The sequence below is a fragment of the Macaca mulatta genome, chromosome 13, assembly GCF_049350105.2.
Source record: "Macaca mulatta isolate MMU2019108-1 chromosome 13, T2T-MMU8v2.0, whole genome shotgun sequence".
Lineage (NCBI taxonomy): Eukaryota > Metazoa > Chordata > Mammalia > Primates > Cercopithecidae > Macaca > Macaca mulatta.
The window spans coordinates 8819114-8844571 of record NC_133418.1 but is presented as its reverse complement, the minus strand read 5'-3'; the positions used below and the strand labels follow the sequence as shown (position 1 = coordinate 8844571).

The 25458-nt window shown below is 44.3% G+C and overlaps 1 pseudogene; it reads right to left on the bottom strand.

The window, feature by feature from the left end:
• Positions 1 to 25458, bottom strand: part of LOC144333983 (uncharacterized) — a 50537-nt pseudogene that overhangs the window by 23071 nt on the left and 2008 nt on the right.

Here is a 25458-nt window from a genome sequence, read left to right as displayed (position 1 = left end):
CTCTTTGTATTCCCCTGAAAGTATTCTTTTTTGGAAACCAAGACCAGTAAACACCCACAATTCAGATATGCCAGGATGGGATGCACACATTTGTCATATGAGGATACTCCCACTGCTACCCATTTGGTTACCAATCCATGTGTCTACCTACTGAGCACACGTGACACTGAATTAGAGTATCCCCTGCATCCTGGAAGGTGACACACCATCCTCACACCAGTGCCTAAGCTGTGCCTACAACAGGCCATTTAAATAGTTTGGATGTTTGTCTCGCATGTTTTCACTCACAGGTGGGAACTGAACAATGAGATCACTTGGACACAGGATGGGGAACATCACGCACCGGGGCCTGTCGTGGGGTGGGGGGTGGAGGGGAGGAATGGCATTAGGAAATATACCTAATGTAAATGACGAGTTAATGGGTACAGAACACCAACATGACACATGTATACGTATGTAACAAATATGCACGTTGTGCACATGTACCCTAGAACTTAAAGTATAATTTTAAAAAATAGTTTGGATGTTTGTCCCTTCCAAACCTCATGTTGAAATGTGATCCCCAATGTTGGAGGTGGGGCCTAGTGGGAGGTGTTTGGGTCATGGGGGCTGGCCTTATGAATGGCTTGGTGACCTCCCAGTGGTAGTGAGTGAGTTCTCGCCAACATGAAAGCTGGTTATTTAAAGAGCCTGGCATCTTTCTTGCTCCCTCTCATTCCATGTGCTACACTGGTTCTCCCTGCCTTCCACAGTGAGTAAAAGCTTTCTGAGGCCTCACCAGAAGCAGATGCTGGCACCATGCTTCTTGTACAGTCTGAAGAACCATGAGCCAAAGAAACTTCTTTTCTTTATAAAATTACCCAGTCTCAGGTATTCCTTTATAGCAATGCAAAATGGACTAACACAGAGACCACTCCATCACTCCATCAGGTGGGCAGTTTTTGGATGGAGTTTAAATGTGATATAATAGAATGCCCATTAAAAATAATTTCTATCTTTTTTTTTTTTTTGAGACGGAGTCTCACTCTGTCACCCGGGCTGGAGTGCAGTGGCGCAATCTCGGCTCACTGCAAGCTCCGCCTCCCGGGTTCACGCCATTCTCCTGCCTCAGCCTCCTGAGTAACGGGGACTACAGGCGCCCGCTACAACACCCGGCTAATTTTGTTTTGTATTTTTAGTAGAGACGGGGTTTCACCATGTTAGCCAGGATGGTCTCGATCTCCTGACCTCGTGATCCACCTGCCTCGGCTTCCCAAAGTGCTGGGATTACAGGCGTGAGCCACCGTGCCCGGCCTCTGTCTCTTTATTGAAATTCTCTTTTTAGTGAGGCATTGTTGTCATACTCTCCTTTAATACTTTAGACAAAATGTCCTTTATTTCACTGGACATATTTATAATAGCTGACTTGAAATCTTTGTCTAGGAAGTTCAACATCTGGGCCTCCTCAAAGACAATTTTGTTGATTGCTCTTATTCCTGAACTGGGATCATATTATCCTGTTTGGAAAGTCCTATAACTTTCACATGCTTCAGAATTATTTTGTTGAAAACTTGGTATTTTAGATAATATATTATAGTGATCTGGATACTAATTCTCTTCCTTCTCCCACTCCCCACCATTGCCACCTGAATTGATGTCATTGTTGCTTTCTTGGTCATTTATTCATTTGTTTAGTGACTTGGCTGAACTAACTCTGTGAAGTCTGTTTTCTATGCATTGCACATCCTCTAATATCCTTGCTCCAGTTGTTTTGCTTTATCTTTTAGCCTAGCTATTTAGGGGTTGCTCAAGGGCATGATAACACAGTTATTGGTGAGAGGTTGTGCTTAAGTCCTCTTAATCTGTTAGATTTTTTAACCCTTTACTGTATGTGTGACTTGGAGGCTACTATCAGTTCAAGGAGTGTATGCTTTGCCCCATGCTCAGCCAAGGAGTAGTAGTTTGGATGTTCCCTTCTCATCACTGCTGAGAAGGCCTAATCTTGGGTGCACATACAGTCATCCAGACTGCCAGATGCACATGTGATTTTATTTCTAATCCTAGTTTCCTAGGAGTTTCCCTTGGATAGAGAAATTTGTTCAGCCAGTGCTTGGTCAGGGTTTGTGATTAGGTTCGTTGTGAAGCTTCTTCACATTGGACGATGGGTTTGTGTGCAGCCTTGAGTGGTTTTAGTCTGCCTCACACTTTGCTCTGATTACTCCTGAATGGATGCATCCTAGTCCATGCCTTCCCAACCCCCAGGGTTAGTTGTGATCTCAGGAGAGCTCTTTTTGATTGTCTCTTTCGTGTGTTCTCATGATTAGATTTCTGGTTGCTTTGCTATTTTGCTTATTGCAACCAGTATCACAAATCTGGAGGGGCCTTTTAATTGTTCTCCACCAAGATCCCCATTGTTTCTCGTAAAGGTCTGACATGATATCCTCCATGATCTGCTCCAAATAAAGTCAGTCTTCTCAGGCAGAGCTTCAGAGCTCTTTGTCCTTCAGGCACCCCCTGAGCAGAACCTCAGCACCACTGCACAGGAGCTGGGGGGTGAGGAATGTCTAGCTGCCTATTTTTCCTAGAGAGACACCTCTGCTCTGCCAGTGTCACTGGAGAAAGGGTGGTGGACCCTGATATTCTTGGATTGCCCCTCCAGGTGTACAATTTCCAGCCTTGGAGAAAGCTGTGGCTGTACCTGGTGTAAGAGCTTCTACCCCATGAGTAGGGGCTGGACCGAGTGGAAGGAGCCTCAGACTCGTTGCCACACCCACCAGGAGCTGGAGTTGAGCTCTTGCAACATGGGAGCAGCAGTGGTGGGGAGAGGGTTAGAAATGCCAGTGGTTGCCCTTCCTGGGGTCCGAATGTAGCCCTGTTAGGCACCTGGGACAAAGGGAGCCCTCATCTTCTGATCTGTGCTGGCTTGGACAGAACACCGGAAGTAGAGCTTTCCTAAGAGGGAGTTTGCAGGGAGAGTGGGGAGGGAGTATGTCGTGGCTCCAATACCACAGCCTTTAACTGTCCTTACTGGCATTTAGTAGATTTCTTGAATATATAAATTTTCTGCATGTCTTTCTGGCAGTTTTCGGAGACTTTTAAATAATTGTTGTTCTTCTTGTTTTTAAATCTTCTCTTGTTCACTGGCTGTTTTGTTGGGAAGAGGGGCGTGGATCTCCTTATCCTTCCTGGGAAGTTTCCAGGTTCTGCCTTTTGCATTATTTTCAGACTATTCCCCCCTCCCCCAATTGGACATAACCCTGTTTCTATTTAAAGGGCCTTCACTAGGATCAACTCTGGGACAAGTCAAGGTGAATGTCACAGTGAGTCACATCCTGGGGCTGCACTTTTCTTGTCTAACCTCTTTTGACTTGCTTTGAGGATAAGGCAAGAGAAACACAGGCATGGCTCAGGTTTTACAGCCAAGTTTCTTGCTTGCTTTTTAATGCTTTAGCGTGGTGAGGTGGTTAAGAGCAGCAACTCAAGCTGGTTTGACAGGGTTCACCTCCGACTTGACCACGGGTTTGCTGTAGGGCCTTGAGCAAACCACTTCCAACTCCCTGGATTCCATGTCCTTGCTACAGACAGACGAGGAGGGCAGATATGATGGTGACTCTCCCCATTTTGTTAATGGAACAGAGGCTCAAAATGTCACTTGTGCTGCCCCAGAGTCACAAAGTTATAGATGGAGTAGCAGAAATTAAATCTAGCCTTGCTGAGCCTGAACTATTCTGGCTGGCATTCTGAAGAATATCCCAAGAAGGTCTTGGTCTTGCATGGAAGATGAGGACCCTGAAAAGTCAAGTCGCTGGCCTGAGGTCACAATGGCAGCTGGTGGTGGACCTAGGCCAAGCTCAAGTCCCATGGCAACCAGTGTGGTGTTCTTTATGGAAAGGACATTGTCTCCCCAAGGGGCTCTGGGTCTGGAGAGGTGGCTGGATTGTGAGTTTCTTAGGGGAAAGGTTGGCAGGGGGAAGAGTTGAGGATTCTAGTGATCCCAGGCCCCAGGAGAATAGACGCCCAAGGGGTCTAGAAGGCTTCTAGTGTCATGGTCCAGCACTTGGGCTCTGGTGTCAGATAACTGAGTCCATATCCTCCTTGCACTTCTGCTTCCCAGTTGTGTGATTTTTAACAAATTACTAGACTTTTCTGACCCTGACGCTACCCACCTGTGAAGTGGATATATACACAGTACCTAACACAGAGCTCAGCATCTGGTTAGCTCTTCTGTTTAGTTGAAGTCAATCCACAATCATGTGCTGGGGACCTGCTGTGTATTAGAGCCCTTGTTAGGTAACAAAGACTCAGTGGACAGGACAGACATGGTCACTGCTCTCATGCAAAGTGGCTAGGAAGCTGGGTGGGGAACTCTGGCAGTAAGTAGGTAGCTATGAGCATGGTGAGCATTACAACAGAGAAAGTGGAAGATGCTATGGATTTTATGGGACTAGACCTTCCTCCCAGTCCGGGGGTCAGGGCTGTCCTCCCTGAGGCAGTCGGAAGGGGGAGTTGAAGGAAGAGTTGCACTTGGTATTGGGAGGGGGCCTGGCCCTTGAGTAGCAGCTGCAGCCCCTCCAGGCAGAACCAGGCACCGGCGGCTACATTTAGCAGAGGCCATGGTGGATAGTGGTCCCCAGCAGCAGTGCTCGGTGCAGCAGGGGTTTCTGTCCTCAGTCTCCTGACAGCCCCCATCAATGAGGTGCATATTCCACTCCTGGCAAAGCTCTCAATTTGCAAGTTTTCTGTCATTGTCCACAAAGCAAAGGATTTTTCATTTATTTGAGAAAAATGGCTGCTCCAAGTGATGTAACAGACCCAGTTAGCACTACCCTGAGTGGAAAATGTAGCTCAAGACTTCCCTTGTTTGTTTCCTGGAGGCAGGTTGACTGGTCTCTTGTCTTTAAAAAGACTCTTTAGAGAGCTTATTGTCTAAGAGAGGGGCTTGTAGGCAACCATCCAGGAAGTTCTATGGGGGCATTCCAGGGATACGTGTGTGTGTGTGTGTGTGTGTGTGAGAGAGAGAGAGAGAGAGAGAGAGAGAGAGAGAGAGAGAGAGAGAGAGAGAGAGAGAGAGAGAGAGAGAGAGAGAGAGAAACCAATGTAACATCTTTACATCTTTGCCCCTGGCCCCCATCATGCCTGGTCACAGGAATGACCTACTTTAATTATTGGAGGGTATGGAACCAAAAGGGATCCCAGAGGCAAATATCTCTTTAATGGTAGTTGCAGCTAAAAATGAAAGCAACCCTCAGATCTGACAGGGACAGACACCCAGTTATCTACAAGACATTCCATTGAACCTGGTCCACCTCCTCTCTAGACCTGGCACAGAGATTGCCTGATGACTCTAGACTGCGGTCTGATGAAAGAGGAGGCCCCAAAGACCCAGGCTTTGAGGGAGATTTAAGAATTAAGAGAGGACTCCCTGTCTCTGTGCCTCAGTTTCATCATCTGTAAAAAATAGAAGAGTATCTATCACAATGAGTTGGTATTAAGATGAAATGAGTCAATACAACTAGAGTGCTTATTAGAGTGCCTGGCACATAGTGAGCACTTGATAAATGCTATTGTTAGTTTGTTGTTGTCGTTATCGTTTTGCTGTAGTCATTATGCCAACCTTTACCCTCTCCCCTCCTTGCCATTAATACTATCAAGCTTAGAGGCATAGGGACGGGGGTCAGTGGCTTTCATCCGAGCAAGCACAGCACGAAAAGGCCAATCCAGGTAGGAAGGATCCCACAGACTGAGCCTCCTTGGAGTCTGTAATGACAACACCTTATAGTCTCTAACTAGCTCTAAGCCCAGAACAGAAGCTAAGACATTTGCACCCTCAAAACATATCCCTGAGCTCAGAGCTCAGACACTACTGGGTCTGCGTAGAGATATGTGAAACACCACAGTGGCCATCCACAGGGAAACAGAGAGAGTAACACTGGAGGCTGGGAGCCACAAGAGCAAGCACTATTGTGGAAGAAACAGGAGATAAACTGAGTTCACACTTGAATCTCTAAACTCCTGATAGTAAATTTTGTTTTGATTTATACCCTGCAGTTTTTAGCATCAGACTTAGCTCTCCCACCTGACTCAGAACATTTTGATTTATAAATTGGAAAATAAATGGGTTTGCACATCCTGGGCCTGTCTTGCAAACCACTCCAATAAATTCTTCATCAGTGGCTCTCAGCTCTTAGCCACTTCACCTGCATTTGGGCTGCTCTGTGAATTAGAGGCGAATAAATCATATTTGAAAGAGCTCAATTCCTACCGCTACATTCTGTTCCTTTGTCTCTCCTGGATGTGCGGACTGTGTATTTTGTTAAAATTAGTTGGGGAGGATGTAGTCTGTTTGACAGGTCAGGCTTTCTTGCTGGAATCTGCTCCTTACCCAGAATGCTGAGCCTCTTCTCACACACTAACCACTGCCCCAACTTTGGACCTTGTTCCCTCTTGAGCCCCTCTCAGCCTGTCCTTCTTTCTTTTGCAGCGGACCACCCTCCCTGCTGTTCCAGCAGAGGCCTACTTTGCAATATTCTTGGGGAGCAAATCTCAGCTTCAACAGACTTTGCCTCCCAGCCTTTGAGAACAGCAGGCTTTGTGGATGGTTACCTAGGTATACATCTTCCCCTAAATAACTCTCAGGACCCAAGCTTTCCAGCATTTCGTCACTTTTTAAAAATGTTGTTCCCTTTTTTCGATGTATTCAACATTTTATTTTACTTATTTTATTTTTTATTTTCCATAGGTTTTGGGGGGAACAGGTGGTATTTGGTTACATGAGTAAGTTCTTTAGTGGTGATTTTTGAGATTTTGGTGCATCCATCACCCGAGCAGTATACACTGAACCCAATTTGTAGTCTTTTATCTCTCACCCGCTTTCCACCCTTTCCCCGAGTCCCCAAAGTCCATTGCCCAAATACTTTGGCATAAATTTAACAAAAGATGCACAAGAGCTCCACACTGAAAGCCTCAAAACATCACTGAGAGAAATTAAACAATACCTAAATAAATGGAGATAATATGTTCATGGATTGGAAAGTTCAAGATTATTTGAGATGTCATTTCTCCCTAACTTAGTAGTTTTTTGTTTTTGTTTGGCAGAAGTTGATGAACCAAGTCTATAATTCATATGGAAATCAAAAGGGCCTAAAATAGTGAGAACAATTTTAGAAATAAGTTGGAGGGTATATATTACTTGATTTTAAGACTTACTATAAAGCTACAGAATTGAAATGGTATGATAGTAACATATAAATTGACAAATAGACAAATGAAGCCAAATATAATCCAGATATAGACAAATGCATATATGGTCAACTGATTTTTAACAACAGAAAAGCAATGTAATAGGGAAAGGAAATTTTTTATTAAACGGTGCTAAAACTGAACATTTATGTGGTGGGGATAACCTGGATCCCTACCACACATCATATACAAAACCTATTAAAAGTGGATTGCAGATCTAAATATAAATAATAAAACTGTAAGACTTCTAGAATAAAGCATAGAAGAATATCATGACCTTGGGATAGGCAAAGATATGTTGAAATTGAATGTCATCAAAACGAAAAACTTCTGCTCCAAAAAAAGCACCATAGACTGGAGAAAATAGTCCCAATCCATATATCTGACAAAAGTACTGTTTCTAGTATATATAAAGAACTTCTATGACTCAATATTAAAAAAAAAAAAAATCTATTTTTTTTTAAAGAAGCAAAAGTCTTGAACAGATACTTTACAAAGAAAGATATACAGATGGTCAATAAACATGTGAAAACTGTTCAACATCTTTAGTCATCAGGGAAGTGCAAATTAAACCATAGTGACATACCACTACTTACCCACTATAATGGCTATAATTACCAAGCCTTACAACACTGGTTACTGGAGAAAAGGCAGAGCAACTGGGACTTTCATTCATGACTGATGGGAGTGTAAGATGATTAAACTACTTTGGGAAACTCTTTGACAGTTTCTTACAAAAGTTAAACATATATTTCTCTTATGCTCCACCAAATTCCATTTCTAGGTATTATATCAAGAGAAATAAAAACATATGTCCACATACAAAAAAAGACAAGCACAGAATGTTCATACCAGTTTTATTCATTATAGTCAAAAACTAGAAACAATTGAAATGTCCATCAAATGAATGAATGATATCTAGAATGTTCATACAAAGCAATAGTACTCAGTGATAAATGGAATAAACTACAAATAGACTCAACAAAATGCATAAATCTCAAAGCATTATGGTGAACGAAAGAAGCCAGATACAAAAAAGTATATTCTATGTGATTTCATTTATATGTAGTTCTAAAACAGGCACAACCAATCTATGGTGATTGTCAATCAGTGACTGTCTTAGTCTATTATGATTGCTACATAACAGAATACCACACATTGGTTGGCTTACAAACAGAAACTTATTTCTCATCGTTCTAGAGGCTGGGAAGTCCAAAATCAAAGTGCTGGCAGATTCTGTGTCTGACGAGATCCTGCTTCCTGGTGCATAGATGGCACCTTCTCTCTGTGTTCTCACATGGAGCAAGGGGGTGAAGGACCTCATAACTTTATCACCTCCCAAAGGCCTCACCTCCTCTATCACTTTGGGGATTATGTTTTAATACATAACTGTGTGGGGTCGGGGGAGGGGGACATAGATATTCAGTCTATAGCCTTGATGCTTTTTGTGGGCAGAATAGACAGATACAAGTTTACTTTCTTGTAAACTTCTACTCCTGCTCTGAAACTTGCCTTGGTTTCTTATTTTGTCTAACACTTTCCTTTTCTGTAGTATTCTTATATGACTTTGGTATCCAGGTAAATTGAGTTACAGAATATTTACCCTTTTATTTTCTAAAAAAATTTTGTGTAAAATCTTATTTATACATGTAAATGATGTGTTATTTCATCCTTAGAGTCTTGATATAATTGAAACATGAAGCCATATGAGTGTGGAGTTTTCTTTGAAGGAAAGCTTTTAGTTACAAGTTCAATGTCTTTAGAAAATAAGGGGAAATTTGATTCTTCTATTTCTTTTTAGTTCAGTTTAATTGTATGTCTTTCAAGGAATTTATTAATTTTATATATTTAAAATATCAATATATTTATATTGAATTTGTTGGTATACATTTCCCATAATATTCTCTATTTTTTTAATGCCTGTAGGATTTATAGTGATGGCTCCTAACGTTCCTGAGATTGGCAATTTTTCTCTCTTTTGAAATGAGTCTTGTTATGGAGTTACCAATATTATTAATATTTTTTAAAAAAACAACTTTTTATGTTATTGATTTTCCTATTATGTTCTTTTCCTATTTTTATAAATGTTTTCTACTTTTTTTCTGTTAAATATTCTTTTTCCCCCTAACTTCTTGATGTAGCATCTTATACTGTCAGTTTTAAACCCCTTTTTCTCATATAATTATTTAATATTATATATTTCTCTCTAAGCATTCCTTTAGCTGCATGCCACAAATTTTAATATTCAGTATTTTATTATTTATTTTAAAATGTTTCTAATTTCCCTTGTGACTTCTTCTTTGACATATAGAATATTGAGAAATATGTAGCTTCACTTCCAAATATTTGGAGATTTAGGATATTATTTTAATATTAATCTTCAATTTCATTCTGTTGTGGTCAAGGAAGATGATCCTTATGATTTCAACACTTTAAAATGTATCAAGACTTTTAAAATAACCCCATATATCATCCATCTTAGTGAATGTTTCATGTGTGCCTGAAATGAATGTGTATGGAGTCAAACATTGTGTTCTATAAATGCCAATTAAATGTTGACATTGTTGTTTAAATTTGTCTTTTTTCTATTAATTATTCACAGATGAGTATAAACATATATAACTATGATTTTGAATTTGTCTATTTCTCTCTTTAGTGTGGTCCATTTTTTTCTGAAGGTATTCTGATGCTCTTTTATTAAGAGTATACACAAATAGGATTATTATGTCTCTTGATGAATTGACCCTTTTATCATCTTTTTATCTCTAGTCATAGTTTTTGAAGTTTGCCTTGACATATTATATTACGTATAAGTGACTTATATTAACAACTACTCATGTTTTCTTATAATTGGTTATTGAAAGATATATTTTTCTCTATCTTTTACTTTTAATTCCTCTGTACCTTTGGTTTTAAAGTGTGTGTCTAGTAAATAGCATATGATCATATCTCTTCTTTTTATCCAGTCTGACAAGCTCCACTTTTTAATTGAAATGTTTAACCAACTTTCCTACTTGTTTTCTATTTATCCCATCCATTCTTTGGTTGTTCCACCCTCTTTCCTCCCTTCTTTTGAATTAATTGAATAAATTTTAGTATTTCATTATATCTACTCTTTGGGTTGACTTTGGGTTTTGTAATGGTTTCACTAGAGATTAAAATATATATCCTTAACTTATCCCAGTCAGTCTTTAGTTAGTATTATACTTCACGTAAAACATAAAATTCAATAATAATATTTTTCCATTTATATCCTTCCTATCTTTGTGCTATTTTTCCTAAATTTTAATTCTAAATATTCTACCAACCCCATTGTATATTCTTAATTTTTTTCATTTCTCTTCAGTCAAAAGAATTTTCTTTAACATTTCTGGTAGTACAGTGTATCAACAAATTTTTTCAGCTTCTGTTTATTTTGAAAATCTCTTTCAGCTTCTGTTTATTTTGAAAATAAAGTGAAAGTTGTATTTCCTGGAAGAAATCTAGATTCATTTTTTTTCTCATTAGCACTTTAAAGATGCCTTTCCAATTTCAGTTACTCTTACTGTTCTCCTCCATACATTGTGTCTCATTTCTCTGACTAATTTAAAAATTTTCTCTGTCTTTGGTGTTCCAACATTTTACTGAGATATCCCGAAACGTAGTCTTTTATTGTTTATAATACCCAGGATTTGTTGAATTCATTGAATCTGAACTTGTTAGTTTGACATATTCCATCGAATCTGGAAAAAATTGTCATTATATTTTCAATATTTTTTTGCTATAAAATCTCTTGCTTCTCCTTCTGAGACTGTAATTACACACAATAAAAATATTAACTTATCTGTTGAGAGTTCTGTTTCTTATATCCACATTTTTATAAATCCTTGAACAAATACGTAACAGCCCTTTAAGATTTCTTGTCTGTTAATTCCATTATCTGTGTCATCTTGGTAGCTGTTTCTATCAGTTGTTTTCCCCAGTATTAGATCATATTTCCTGCTTCTTTATTTTTGTGGTGAATTTTTGTTGTGTGCTCTACATTGTGAACGCAATATTGTTGAGGGCCTGAATTAAATTTTCTTCCTTGAAAGAATGTTGAGATTTATTTTGGCAGGAAGTTAATTTACTAGCAAAACAGGTTGGTTTTAGGCTTTGGTAGGTCAGGCTACAGTAGCCCCTACTTTGGGGCATAGCTTTTCCGCAATCTTAACCGAATACCTAGAATTCTTCCATCTGTAGCAAGGTTTCTTCCCTCTGGCTGATCAGACCTCCAAAGTTTCCAAGCACTGTGCCTTCTCTGGAATCTTCAGGAATTTCTCAGTTCCTAGTAGTTGTTCTGTCTCAGGCCTTGTGGAATTTCATGTTTACACATGTAGTTTAGTATTTGTTCAAGACTCAAGACGTCATTATACAAATTTCTGGGTAACGGGTTTCTTGGTATTTCTCTTCTTTGGCATCCTCTCTCTCAAACTCCAGCTGCCTTATCAGCACTGAACTAATACTTTTTCTCCACTCAGGCAGAATGCTGCTGTTTAGCTCAGTTCCACTTTCATGTCACAATTTAGAATATGCTCTCAGGCAGGAATCTGGCATAAATGTGACATCATTCCATGTGTTCTTCTTTCAAGGGCCACAGTCCCACACTATCTGTTGCACAATAGCTGAAAAGAGTTGCTTCCATTTTTCTCCCAGTTTTGTAGTTGTTTATGGTGAGACTGTAAGTCTGATACCCTACATTGCATCATGGACTGACTGGAAGCCTCCAGTGGTCTCCCCATTTTACAGCTGGGAATGTGGAGGCTTAGTGACCTCTTCTGTTTTGCCCAGTCAAGATCACTCAAGCGGTGGGTGTCAGAATGCTGACCAGAGCCCTGATTTTTACCTCTCCTTTTAGATCTCTCTCTGCCACGTTTCATGTTATGTCAGAGCATGGGGGTCCCAGAAGTGAGATTCTCCTGTTCTTGTCCCTGCTGTGTCCTGTGCTCATGCTTCAATCTTTTGGAGACTTTTAGATAGCAAAGTGTACCAGCCGGGGTTCTGGGTCTGCCAGGCCTCGGTGGTAATCAGATCATCCACTTAGCAGCTGATTGACCTTAGTGGCGTTTCTTCATATTCATACCCCCATTCGTTATCTTTAACAGGAGGATAAAAACACTCACTGTTGGAGGGGTTTGCAGCGATCAAATGTTCCATATTCAGAACGTGCCTGCTGTAGAGGTTTGCTCCACAGAGGTGAGCACATCACAGTCTGACTCTGGGAACTGAGGGCGGGTGACTGACAAATGCTCTGCTTTCTCTCTCCATGCACGTGGCAAGCTTGAGTTATTTTGTTTATTAAAGCATTTTGTGGTAATGGCCCTCGATGAGTCTCAGGTGTTATTAATATCTCTGAATCACTATGCAGTTCTATAAATACCTTTCCCTCCTCTAGCTATGTTATTTTTTCCCCTTACCTTATGAAAATGTAAGTCAGCAATGAAATTATGAATTACTGGCTCCCTTATCCTCTGTTCTGTAATTAAGGAAGTGCTAGGTAAGAAAGCACGTGTTGGGGAAGGTGGATGGCAGTCAGAGCCCATGCTGGAGGCTGCCTGCCTGCCTGCCTCCAAGGTGCCAACAAGATAGTCAGCTGTGGAAACTCTGCAGGAGCAGAGCCAGGTACCGAAACACTAAAGGTCATAATCAGTCTCTGTCCATGAGGAGTTTTCCCTTTGTGCTTTAGTCTTGTCACAAGCCAGTTTTCCAAGCTGGCGAGCATTTTGTTTCAGTCTGGAGCATTTTACCTGCATCTCTTTTTGGCTTATCCATAAACTCCTATTACAGTCAACCAGCCACCCATTCCCATCATCCACCATATCTAGTTTTTAAGTGAGTATGTGGGCCTTCTGCAGAATTTGGCCCTTTACACAGATGTAACCATTTAGAACCAAGAGAAAGATCTTCACTGGGAAAATCTGTCTCTCATCCCACTGGTTTTTAAAAGATTCTGTATGATGGAGGGGGAAAATGTTATTAGGAAGGGAAAAGCCATAGTTTCTAATAAAGAAACTTGGCATTGTTTTCTTCAATCCACATAATGACTTCTGATTTAGTTACTTTAGATTCTTAGAAAGAGAGAACTGGGAGCCATAACAGGAGACTGTGAAGAGAAGTTGTAAGCAGCCTGCTTCAGGGGCTGCCTTTAAACATGGAAGGTTTTAGAATTAAATAAACAGTAGTTCAGATATAACTCTGCCTGCACTAGCTCTGAACATAAGCAAATGAATTTAGCTTTCTAATCCTGAGTTTTCTTATCTGCAAAATGGGAATAAGAACAGTTGTCAGATAGAGGCCATTAAATGACAAGGTATGGTTGATGCGGATGCCTAGTAAGTGATTGTTAGAATAATTACTATTTTGTTTTTGTTTGGGTTTTTTGAGGCACAGTCTCACTCTGTTGCCCAGGCTGGAGTGCAGTGGCATAATCTCAGCTCACTGCAACCTCTGCCTCCTGGGTTCCAGTGATCCTCCTGCCCCAGCCTCCTGAGTAGCTGGGATTGCAGGCACGCACCACTACACCTGGCTAATTTTTGTAGTTTTAGTAGAGACGGGGTTTCACCGTGTTGGCCAGGCTGGTCTCAAATTCTGGCCTCAAGTGATCCACCTGCCTCAGCCTCCCAAAGTGCTGGGATTACAGGCATGAGCCACCACATCGGCCTATGATAATTATTGTTGCCATGAGGAGGCTTGACCTGCAGAGTCTGAGTGAAGTCTGTTTTACGTTAGGTTTGGGGAGGTTCCTCTTTCACTTTTTTGGACCACTTCAAATGTTATGTCCCTCCCTGCTTGACATTTGAGGCCGTGAATAGCAGTGCTCCTTGGGACTGCTGGATACTGCTAACAGCATCTGTCTCTCCCTGTGAATCCGTTCCTTGGAGCAAACAAGGAACCCTGACACTCAGCCGCCTGGTCACTGCCAGGGAAAGTTCTATGCTATTTTCCTTTCCGTTTTTTAGATTAGAAACCTAGGAATCCTCTGTTTGTCTTGATCATTTTCCTCTTCCCCATCTAAGCTGCCATTAGTCCTATCCCTTCTCCATAGCTTTAGAAGCTCCCTTTGCATCCCCTGTGGTCACCCTACTTTGGGCCTCAGCACATCTCGCCTGGACAGCTGCAGAAGCCTCTGGTGGGCTTCCTCTGCCTCTAGTTAGGGTTGCCTCTTGCCTTTCACTGGCTTCTGGATTCTTCATGATGACAGAGACCTTGCAATGCCTCCTTAGTGCAGCAACTGTCACAGTGACATCGCCAGGCCACCTGCTCCAGTCACCTGGGTGCTGCTTAAGCAGGTGCCTACCCAGACCCCACTCCTTCCCTACTGAATCAGAATCTTTGTGGCAAGGGCCCAAGCATGTGCATTTTAATCAACTTTAATCAACTTTCTCAGATGATCCCTATATTCACTTTTTTTTTTTTTTTTTTTTTCTCCCCGAGATGCAGTCTCGCTCTGTAGCCCAGACTGGAGTGCAGTGGTGAGATTTTGGCTCACTGCAACCTCCGCCTCCTGGGTTCCAGTTCAAGCAATTCTCCTGCCTCAGCCTCCTGAGTAGCTGGGATTACAGGAATGCGCCACCATGCCCAGTTAATTTTTGTATTTTTAGTAGGATGGGGTTTCACCATGTTGGTCAGGCTGGTCTTGAACTCCTGACCTCATGATCCGCCTGCCTCGGCCTCCCAAAGTGCAGGGATTATAGGCGTGAGTATATTCTTATATTACATACTGAGTTTGAGAATGACTGTCCTACTGCTGAACATCTAGTCTGGCTTTGGAGGCTTTGTAAGACCTGACTCGCTCTTCAAACCCTACTGATCTCCCCCTGAGCCCTCCGAGCAGATGCTCTGGTTGACCTACCCAAGTCTTCTCCAGCTTCAATCCTTCTTTTCCTACTGGCAGAGCGTGAATTCCCACAGTTAAGGCTAAAAATGCCAGATACACACTTTTTCTCTTTTTTTTTTTTTTTTTTTTTGAGACGGAGTCTTGCTCTGTGCCCCAGGATGGAGTGCAGTAGCGCGATCTCGGCTCACTGCAAGCTCCGCCCCCCCGGGTTCACGCCATTCTCCTGCCTCAGCCTCCCGAGTAGCTGGGACTACAGGCGCCCGCCACCTCGCCCGGCTAATTTTCTTGTATTTTTAGTAGAGACGGGGTTTCACCATGTTAGCCAGGATGGTCTCGATCTCCTGACCTCGTGATCCGCCCGTCTCGGCCTCCCAAAGTGCTGGGATTACAGGCTTGAGCCACCGCGCCCGGCCGATACACACTTTTTCAGCCTTCTTTGCAGGGAGGGGTGGGCAGGCCCCCCATTTCTGGTCAATGAGGAGAGGCCTTCTGTTAAGGGGGGGTTCTGATACCCACCCCCCCAACAATCAAAAGACAGACACCTATTCATGTCTTAGCGTCTGCCACTCCCTTGCTTCCTGCAATTGGATGTTGTTGAGTGGTTGTGACTGGAGCTGCAGTGACCGTCCTGTGGCCTGAGGTGACAAATCTGTGGATGAAAAGCCACCATGCTGGCAGGTGATGGGATGGAAGATGACTGGACCTGTGGCCCTCGATGGCACTGCTGAGCTATTGCACCAGCGGAGCCCAGCTGACCCAGGCCTCCCATTATGGGCCGTCACAGGACACCATCAGGGGGCAGGCCACGGCTGGTCTGGTTCACTCTTTCTTGTGACTGATTCGTTCTTCGTGGTCAGGATGGAGTCCTCCCTGGCCGCCACTTATTCCAGGTTTCTGCAGACCTCAGGCTTCAGCTTCTCATATCCAACTCTTGATACCCATTCATTTTTCTCTGGGCTTCTCCAAATTGTGTACACTCTTTAAGGACCAGTTTGTATCGACTTTCCTCTTCTATAAATCTTTGCATATGGCAATAGGCTACATTAACTTCTACTTTAAGTACTGATTTGTTTTCTATTCTGTGACAATTCATCTTCCTTCCCATCTAGATTTTAAGCACCTTATACCACCTTTGTTTCACTGCATCTCCCAGGATAGTGATGGGATAAATAGGTGCCCAATAAATCACTGATAATTGATGGTGTGATTGATCGCCAATCTAGGACAACGACAACTGAAGCAACATTTTAGGTCTTCATTGATTTGCTTTGCAATTTCTTTCACAGATGACTGGAACAAAAATCTTCAGTTAGGGCCAGTTCAAAGTTTTCATGACTCAAAATATTGCATTCAAGATTGGTATTTTATTAACCAGAGTTGATCAGTTCTGTTCTTGAGATCCGTATAGATCTCCAGAGAAAGAGAAAGGAAAATACTATTGGATGGAGAAAAATTACTAAAATAGGAACAAGAACAATAAAACAACATGAACACTAGCTGGTAAAGACCCTGCACAAAAAGGACCTAAAAGAAATCAGGGCCGGGCGCGGTGGCTCAGGCCGGGCGCGGTGGCTCAAGCCTGTAATCCCAGCACTTTGGGAGGCCGAGACCGGCGGATCACGAGGTCAGGAGATCGAGACCATCCTGGCTAACCCAGTGAAACCCCGTCTCTACTAAAAAATACAAAAAACTAGCCGGGCGAGGCGGCGGGCGCCTGTAGTCCCAGCTACTCGGGAGGCTGAGCTTGCAGTGAGCTGAGATCCGGCCACTGCACTCCAGCCTGGGCGACAGACCGAGACTCCGTCTCAAAAAAAAAAAAAAAAAAAAAGAAATCAGTTGAAGACAGACCGGAGATGGGGGGGTCTTCTGTCCTCCACTCCCCTCTTCAACCATCCCCTCTGCAATTTCCCACACAGCATGCAAAGTTCAAGGAAGTCTGTTTAAAAGACTTGTGAACTTTATAGGGTAAATGCATTCTACTTATACATTTAAATCGTGGGAGTTTCAAGATAGCTCAAAATACTTGCTAATTTTCTAACTGGGGTCTGAGTTTTCTGGTTCTTACTGAGTGAACTTTTCGTGCCTACTTATATTCTGTTACCTGAGGCAAGGGTCATCTTGCTATGCTTTTATATCTTTTTCTTAATTCTCGCCACATGTTGTGTCTCTTAGATCCAGATTTCAGTTTTAAATTTGGAACCGGGGGAAGGGAGCTCACATTTATTGTGGGCCTACCATTTGCCAGCACTTTATATAAGAATCACATTTCATCCTTCCAGCAGCCGTGTGAGGTGGATAATATTGTTCTCATTTTATGGATGAGAAAACTGAGGCTCCGAGAGGTTAAATACCCAGCACGAAGCAACGCTGGGGTTAAACCCCTTGGTAGAAACTTTTCAGTTCTCATGGCTCACATAGGCTCAGCAAAAGAGTGGTTTCCTGATTCCCACAACTGAGAGATGTCGGTAGTCCCGACCCAGCAGGACCTGGAGGCTGAGACGCTGTCATCGGGACCTGGCCTGGATCTGTTTCATGCTCCCTCTGTCCCCAGGTGGGCTCTTTCTTACCTCGTAAAGTGCAGAAGGCTCCCAGTACTCCCAGTTGACATCTCACATTCTCAGCTATCCCAGCAGGAAGAGGACTTCTCTCAGTGTTCCACTAAAGGTCCAGAATGGAAGCTCACTGGCCCGGCTTAGACACCGTGTGCTGTGGTTTAGTGTTTATGCTCCCGTCCAAATTTATATACTAAAACTTCACCCACTATGTGAGGGTATTTAGGGGCAGGGCCTCTTGAAAGGTGAGTGTCATGAGGGTTGAGGGTTGAGCACTCATGAATGGGATCAGTGCCCTTATAAAAGAGGCCACGGTGAACTCCCTTCCCTCTTTTCGCTATGTGAGAACACAGTGAAAGGACAGCCATCTATGAACCAGGAATCAGGGCCTCACCAACACTAAATCTGCCAACAGCTTGATCCTTAGGCTTCCCAGCCTCCGAAATTGTGAGAAATCACTTTCTGTAGTTTCTAAGCTGGCCAGCATATGGATTCTGACATAGCAACCCAAGTGACTCAGACACCTTGCTTACCCCGGAATGCTCACTCCCCCAGTCGGAGAGCGGGGTAGACAGTGCTCCTGAGCCTCAGGGTCTGAATAGGGGTGGCGTTGTCTCTGAAGTCAAGTCTGAGGGGGTGTTTCTGGTAGGAGGGGAAGGGATGGGGGAAAGACAGAATGCTGCTCAGCCCTGAGTGGGGATGCACAGGACCAGCCCGGCTGTCCCTCGACCCAGGAGCAGGTTCTAACCACACAGCCCTTCTCTGTCCTAACCCTGTACAATCTCCAAGTTGTCAGGTGGGAAGAACGGAAAGGAGATCTTTATTCCTGCCGTACAGAGGCCTCATAGCTCGTGGCATATGTATGTGGATTGGTGCTAGAGAACACAGAACGGAAATTAGGGGGACTCAGAAAGTGTGGGGGAGGAAACGCACACATAGGATGCTTCTTCTGCGCCTCCTCCTGTGTTAGAATTGAGGCTCCAGGAAGTCTCCACATGATAGGGCCGCTCCTGAGCCCCCGTCCCGGCCCACTCTTCTCCCCTGACCCGAGCTCTGACCTAAGGACATGGTCCTCCTTGAGGAAGCGCATTACAGGCAGACCCATCAGGCCTACTGCCAGCTCTGAGGCACCTTCTCTTAGTCCTTCCTCTACACAGATTGTTGGCCACCATATTTCACCCAGGCTACAGTGGAAGAGCCCTCGGGCTCTGGAGCCTATGACCTGAGTGAGTGTCTCCTCTCAATACCAGCACTCAACTCTTGACCTCAGGCTAGTTACTTAACCTCTCTGTGCCTCAGTTTGCCTTATCTGTAAATAAATTGAGGTAGGTGAAGCCTTTAGCACAGTGCCGGGGGCATATGCAGTGTGAAATAAATGTTAGCTGCTATTATTATTACTTCCTCTGGGCATGGTGAAAATTTAATGAGCTAATGCACAGAAAGCACTCAGAACAATGACCAGTATGGAAGTTCATGCTTAGTCAATAGTTGTTGCTGTTATCCCTTAGAAATCAGCAGGACATACAAACTGTCACTTCCTGGCCAGGCTCACAACCTTAGCTGTCCATTCAATCTATCTGATGAATTTTTAAAATATACTCATGTCTGAGCCTCACCCTAGCTCAGTGGGTCTCAGCTCTGGAGCTAGTTGCAATCACTCGGGGAGCTTTAATAGCTATGGATAGCTAAGCTTCATTCCCAGAAACTCTCACAGAAATGGTCTGTATTGTCCCAGTCACTGAAATGTGTCAAAGCTTCCCAGAGAGTGGCCAGAGCTGAGAACCCTGCTGTAGGAGGATCTAACTGGAAGAGAGGGCATCATAGGTAATATAATAGTGACATCATAGGTGGCAGAGGAAATGCCCGATGGCTCTGAGACTAGCAGAGAAGTGCAGGCAACTCTGAGGGTCCCAGACATAGTCCCTCGAGGACCTCCTGATGGGTATTGAGCCAAGGAGCAGCCAGTGGTGATTACAGACTCCAACCAAGGGCTGGGCCCCTCCAGGGTAAGCAGAGCCCTGCTCAGCCAGCTCCTGCAAATATCAATCCTGCAGGAAGAATGGTGGGGAGAAGACACTGTTCCAACCAACTGACCTGCTGGATTGGAGGATCTAGAAACCTACACCGGACTCTGGCCAAGATAAAATGCTTGAAGGTTCCTGGATACGCTGCACATGGATGAGGGCTGTGTCTTTTTATTCACTGATTTGTGCCTATAGAAAAGCCTTACTACAAGGCAGGCATGGTGCCAGGCGAGCAACATAAACTCAGCCTCTGCCTTCGTGGGCCTGACCATCTAGCGAGGCATGTGGATGTGCACACTTGGAGGCCCGTAGGGGTACCAGGTTTATGGGGTGTAGATGCTGCTCACTGAGCTGGTAGCAGGGTGGGACCACTAGGTTTGGAGCAGGGTAGGTGCTTGGGGGGCAGGGACTCTAAGTAGAGTCATTTGTCTTTGCATCTCTAACATGGTAGCTGCCTTCTTTGGCCACATGTTCAAATCTCCTAGGGAGCCCTTAAAAATGACTGAAGCCCAGTCCCCCACCCCTACACATTCTGCATTCTTTGACTTGAGGGTGAGGTCTGAGAATGTGAATTTAAACTTTATCCTCTGAGTGGACATAGCTGGGCTCTGGACAAGTGCTGTAATGCTTAGCATAGAGCCTGAATGACAGAAGGACTCCACGTGGCATATGAATCCTGGACAGGGAAGTCCTAGTTATGGGGGTTGGGGGTGCTAGCTGGCCCTCCAACCCCTCTAACCTTCTGGGATGCTTCCTGGAGGGGCACGGATCTGGCATTAAGAGTTGAGGGAGAATAGAGAACAGCTAGGGGCCCAGGGCAAGAGGCAGGGCTCCCATTCCTGTGGGCTTGCCAATTTTGAACAAATTTGCCAGGCAGGCCTCTCTTGAACTCTCGGATGCACAAGGAAGGGAAGGTTCAGAATCAGATGATGTCCTTCCCCACTGAGCTCAGCCAGGGCTGGCCTTGCTAACCAAGGACTCTGCACCCCATGGCCTTGCTCCCCTGTAACCTTTAGAAACAGGAGGTGGGTCTTGAGGGCCACTGGAACACCTGGAGGAACAAATGAATGAGCTCATTCTTCAAGCGAACGCAGGGCCGGGGCAGAAGCTACCGTCTGCCAGCTGCGTCTCTCTGAGCAGCGCCTCTCTGAAGATTCAGACTGTTCCCATGGTAATTTGAGTCAAATCGTGGGGGAAGCAGCTCATCACTGCATGGTCAGTTAGACATAAAATGTGTTTTAAAATAATTTTCTTTGACTACATCTGTTATCAAAAATCACACCCACCTCCGGAGTATACATTGCAATTTTTAAAAGTGAAAATTGAGGAAAAGTGCATTCTTATCAAAATAGCCCCCTCTTTTTTTCTCCCCCTCTCTCTGCCTTGAAGCCATCAAATTGATTCAGCTTAAGGCTAAATATAGGGATGACTAACAATGATTTCCACAAGAGCTTTAGAAATCGCTTGTAAGCGAGCAAACGGAAAATAGATCGTCCCACAACCACATCAACCAATGTCTGAGACAACGGCCTAAATCCAGATGCTGAACTGAAATGAAAAGGAATGCTCTGTCCCTTGGCTGGCCCGGCAGATGCAAGGCCCCAGCAGAAGGGGAGATGTTCACAGCGCCCAGTACCCTCAAGGCAGGTCTGGCTGGCTGCTGTTTGGAGATGTTCCCTGGGAGGGGCTGAGGGGTTGCAGTGAGAAGCCCATTCATTCTGCTGTTGGTCCCAGACTGGGTTTTCTGGAAATCAAGTACTTTGTGAGCCCTGGCTCTAGGTATCACAGCAAATGAGACCCTTTGCATGTTTTGCATCTCTGAGGAGGCCTGGAGTATTGGAAATAACAGGTCAGAGTGGAAAGGCGAGCTGCTGGCCCAGGATGCTGCAGAAGGGGTCTGGTCAAGAATCACGACCAAAACAGCTCCTGTTGACAGGAGAGGCTCCTCTTCATCAACTCCCCCTATTAACCTTTGCAGAACACCATGACTGCTCGGGCCTGGCAGGCAGTTTTAGTACCATCCTGATGCCTGGGCAAGAGAGGATCCTCCCTCAGCCCTGTGCCCCTGAGGGCCCCACTCCCCACCCCACAGGGTAAGAGGTCCAGGGCTCACTGGGATGTGTCCACCTAGCGTTCTTGCTTCACCTTCTAGACCAGGGTTTGCAAACGACTCCTGGGCCACTAGTTTCCATTCAACTCATAAACTAAGAATGGTTTTTATATTTTTAAATGGTTGTAAAAACATCAAAGGAAGAATGATATGCGAAAATTACATGGAATTTAAATTTTGGTGTCCATAAGTAAAGTTTTCCTGGAACATTGCCATGTTCATTTGTTTGCATAACATCTATGCTGTTTTCACCACAAAACGGCAGACTTGAGTAGTTACGACAGAGACCGTATGGCCTGCAAAGCCTGAAATATTTATCATGTGGTCATTTGTAGAAATACTTGCCAGTCCTGGGCCTAGACCATTCTCAGTGCACCTGGGACCCCAGCATTCCCTGCCCACAGGGCCCCAAGCCCCTTCCATCGCAGGACGGGTTTTCTGGGTTTTCTTCTTGAGGATGGCCAAGGGGCAACTGTTTGTAGGGGGTGTAGAAGGAGCTTCCACAGTACTTGCCAGGCCCCTTGGTGTGCGAGAAGTGGGCGTGACAAGAGGAATGAGGTATAACTGGGCTGGGGCCTCAGAGCTGGCCATCTCTGACTACCCTATTCTAGCATGGAGCCCTATAGAGTCCAAGAATTCAATGTTAAAATCTGGCCTTCTGGGTTTGTCAGGAGAGGAAGGCAGACTATATTTTGTTAGAGTTAACTTGACTTTTTTTTTTTTTTTGAGACAGAGCCTCGCTCTGTCACCCAGGCTGAAGTGCAGTGGCACAATCTTGGCTCACTGCAACCTCTGCCTCTTGGGTTCAAGCGATTTCTCCGGCCTCAGCCTCCTGAATAACTGGGATTACAGGTGCACGCCATCACACCTGGTTAATTTTTGTATTTTTAGTAGAGACAGGGTTTCACCATGTTGGCCAGGCTGATCTTGAACTCCTGACCCCAAGTGATCCACCCACCTCAGCCTCCCAAAGCGCTGCGACCACAGGCATGAGCGACCGCGTCTGGCCAAGTGAGCTTGATTTGTAAGTTTCAAATGTTCAGCAGCATGGCATGTGGGACTCCATTTGTGCTCGTGCCCTGGAGCTTAATGTGTTAGGGGATTCTCTAGACCATTCCCTTCTTACCCCACCAGTTGAGATGCCCTTCACCCAGAATCACAGGGATTCCTCCCAAACCCACTCTGCCAGATGTATGTGCTATCACACTTACACAATTTAACTCAGCACTTACAAATTAATGAAACATGAATGTGAAAATGACAGTTTTTTGTTGGAAAGACCCGAGAAAGATGAGTCTCTGGAAACCAATGGCATTGACATAGGTGTGGGCAGGACAAGTTTATACGTTTGGGAGAAAAATTGAATATTCATACAACTCTTGCATCGTATATGCCTATAAACCTTTGCTCCATTTTTAGAATCAAAACTGCACATCATAGCCTGTTTATCACACTCGCAATTTGTATAAGGAAGAAGACTTAAAGTTCCTGCAGAAAGACAAGGTACAAGCCAGGGCCTTGACCCTCCATCAAAAGATAGGCAAATCAGTGTGCATTTATGCGTTTTACATGAAATAATTTTAATATCTTTATCATTGTTTATAATTCCCTACTTAATATTTTTGATTAACACTTAATAATTCCATATGGACAATTCTATAGACGATGCCATCTTATGCCATAATGGCGAACACAATTCAGCCCATAAGGAACATTGTGCTGAAAGGTACTGAAGGCTTACAGACATTATTTCATTTAATTCTCACAGGTCTCATGTGGCAGATGCCCCTACAGCCCTCAAGCTATAGGTAATGCAACTATAAGTCGGTGTGGTGGTGGTACACCTGTAGTCCCAGCAATTCTGGAGGCTGAAGGGGGAGGATCACTTGAGCCCAGGAGTCCGAGGCTGCAGTAAGCCATGATAGCACCAATGCACTCCAGCCTAGGTGACAGGAGTGAGACCTTGTCTCTTAAAAATAAAATAAAATAAAATAAAAGATAATACAACTAAAACTCAGAGAGGGTAAGTCACTTGCCCAAAATCACACAGCTAGTAAGTGAGCAGAGACTTGAATGCAAGTTAGCCCTGACTCTGAACTCGTGAGCTTCACAGCTGTGCCATCCTCCACACGGCAGGCTTCCCCCAATACGTGCAGAAGAAATGAACAAATGAATAACCCCTAATCAGCAGCTCCTGCTAACTGGGTTCTGGTTCTCTGCGGGAGTCAGTGTGCTGAGTGGGAACAGACAAAGCTACAGGCAAGATATGGCATAAGAGCGTCAATTCTCCTGAGAGCAATCAATAGAAAACTCTTAGAATGTTTAAGTGAGGCCAGGCACAGTGGCCCACTCCTGTAATCCCACCACTTTGGGAGGCCAAGACGGGCGGATCACCTGAGGTCAGGAGTTTGAGACCAGCTTGGCCAAAAACGCTATCTCTACTAAAATTACAAAAATTAGCCAGACATGGTGGGGTGCACCTGTAATCCCAGCTACTCGTGAGGCTGAGGCTGGAGAATCACTTGAACCTGGGAGGCAGAGGTTGCAGTGAGCCAAGATGGTGCCACTGCACTCCAGCCTGGATGACAGAGCTAGACTCTATCTCAAAAAAAAAAAAAAAAAGTTTAAGTAAATTTGTATATATCATGGAATGAGATGCAAAACATTGCATGACTTCTAAATAGAAACTAGAAGACATCAAAGAAACTCTTAGGTTCTGCCCTGCATTTGCCTACATCCCTGTACCCTCTGGAGTTCGCCGTCGTCCTGGGCTCCTCAAAGGAGATTTTGAGACACACAGTCCCATGAAGTACCAAAGAGGATATCCTCAGGGTCGGGGAGGAGAAGAAAGGTGAGGCGAGAAGGCTTGTTTGAGCCTTACATAGCACTGCCGGGTTGTATCTGGACACCAGGCAGAGGGTTTGTGGGACAGGGTGCTAGAAAAAGCTGTGGCCAGGCCCTGAAATTGCCTCATAGTGCAATGCAGGAGGGTGGAGAGGTGGGGAATTCATTCTGGGCATATAGGAGGGCACATACTCGGTAGCCAGAGCCCGTGGGGAGCTAGAAAGGACAGAAGGCTGCTGAGATGCAAGCCTCTATTGAGGCCGCATCATGATCGTGCTGAATGGGAAGAAAAGTGTTCTCCTGGCAAACACTGAATAACACCTCTGCTTAGGAAAGTGACCTAAGGGCAGATCATTACCTCCAGGGGCCTGGGGCAGCCCTCTCCCCTAAGCCCTGGGCAGAAGGGCCCACGTTCCTGTGCTTCCCTAGAAAGCCCTGTGATGGCTCATTTTACAAGTCCACTTGACTGGCCATGGGGTGCACGGATTAAACGTAACTTCCGGGTGTGTCTGTGAGGGTGTTTCTGGGTGAGACTGGCATTAGAACTGAGGGACTGAGAAAGCAGATTGCCCTTCTCAACGTCGGTGGGCGTTGTCCAATCTGTTGAGGGTCTGAATAGAGTAAAAAGGCAGAGGAAGGAGGAACTGACCCTTTTCCCCTGCCTCATTGCTTGATCTGGGACATCTCATTTGGTCTTCTCTTGTTCTCAGACTGGGAATCTCGCCATCGGTTCCCCTGGTTCTCAGACCCTGGGCTTGAGCTGAATTACACCATGGCTTTCTGTTTCTCTGGGGAATGCTGACTCATACAAGCCATCTCAACTTGGGCATTACTGAGGCTGTAGGGTGACGGTCA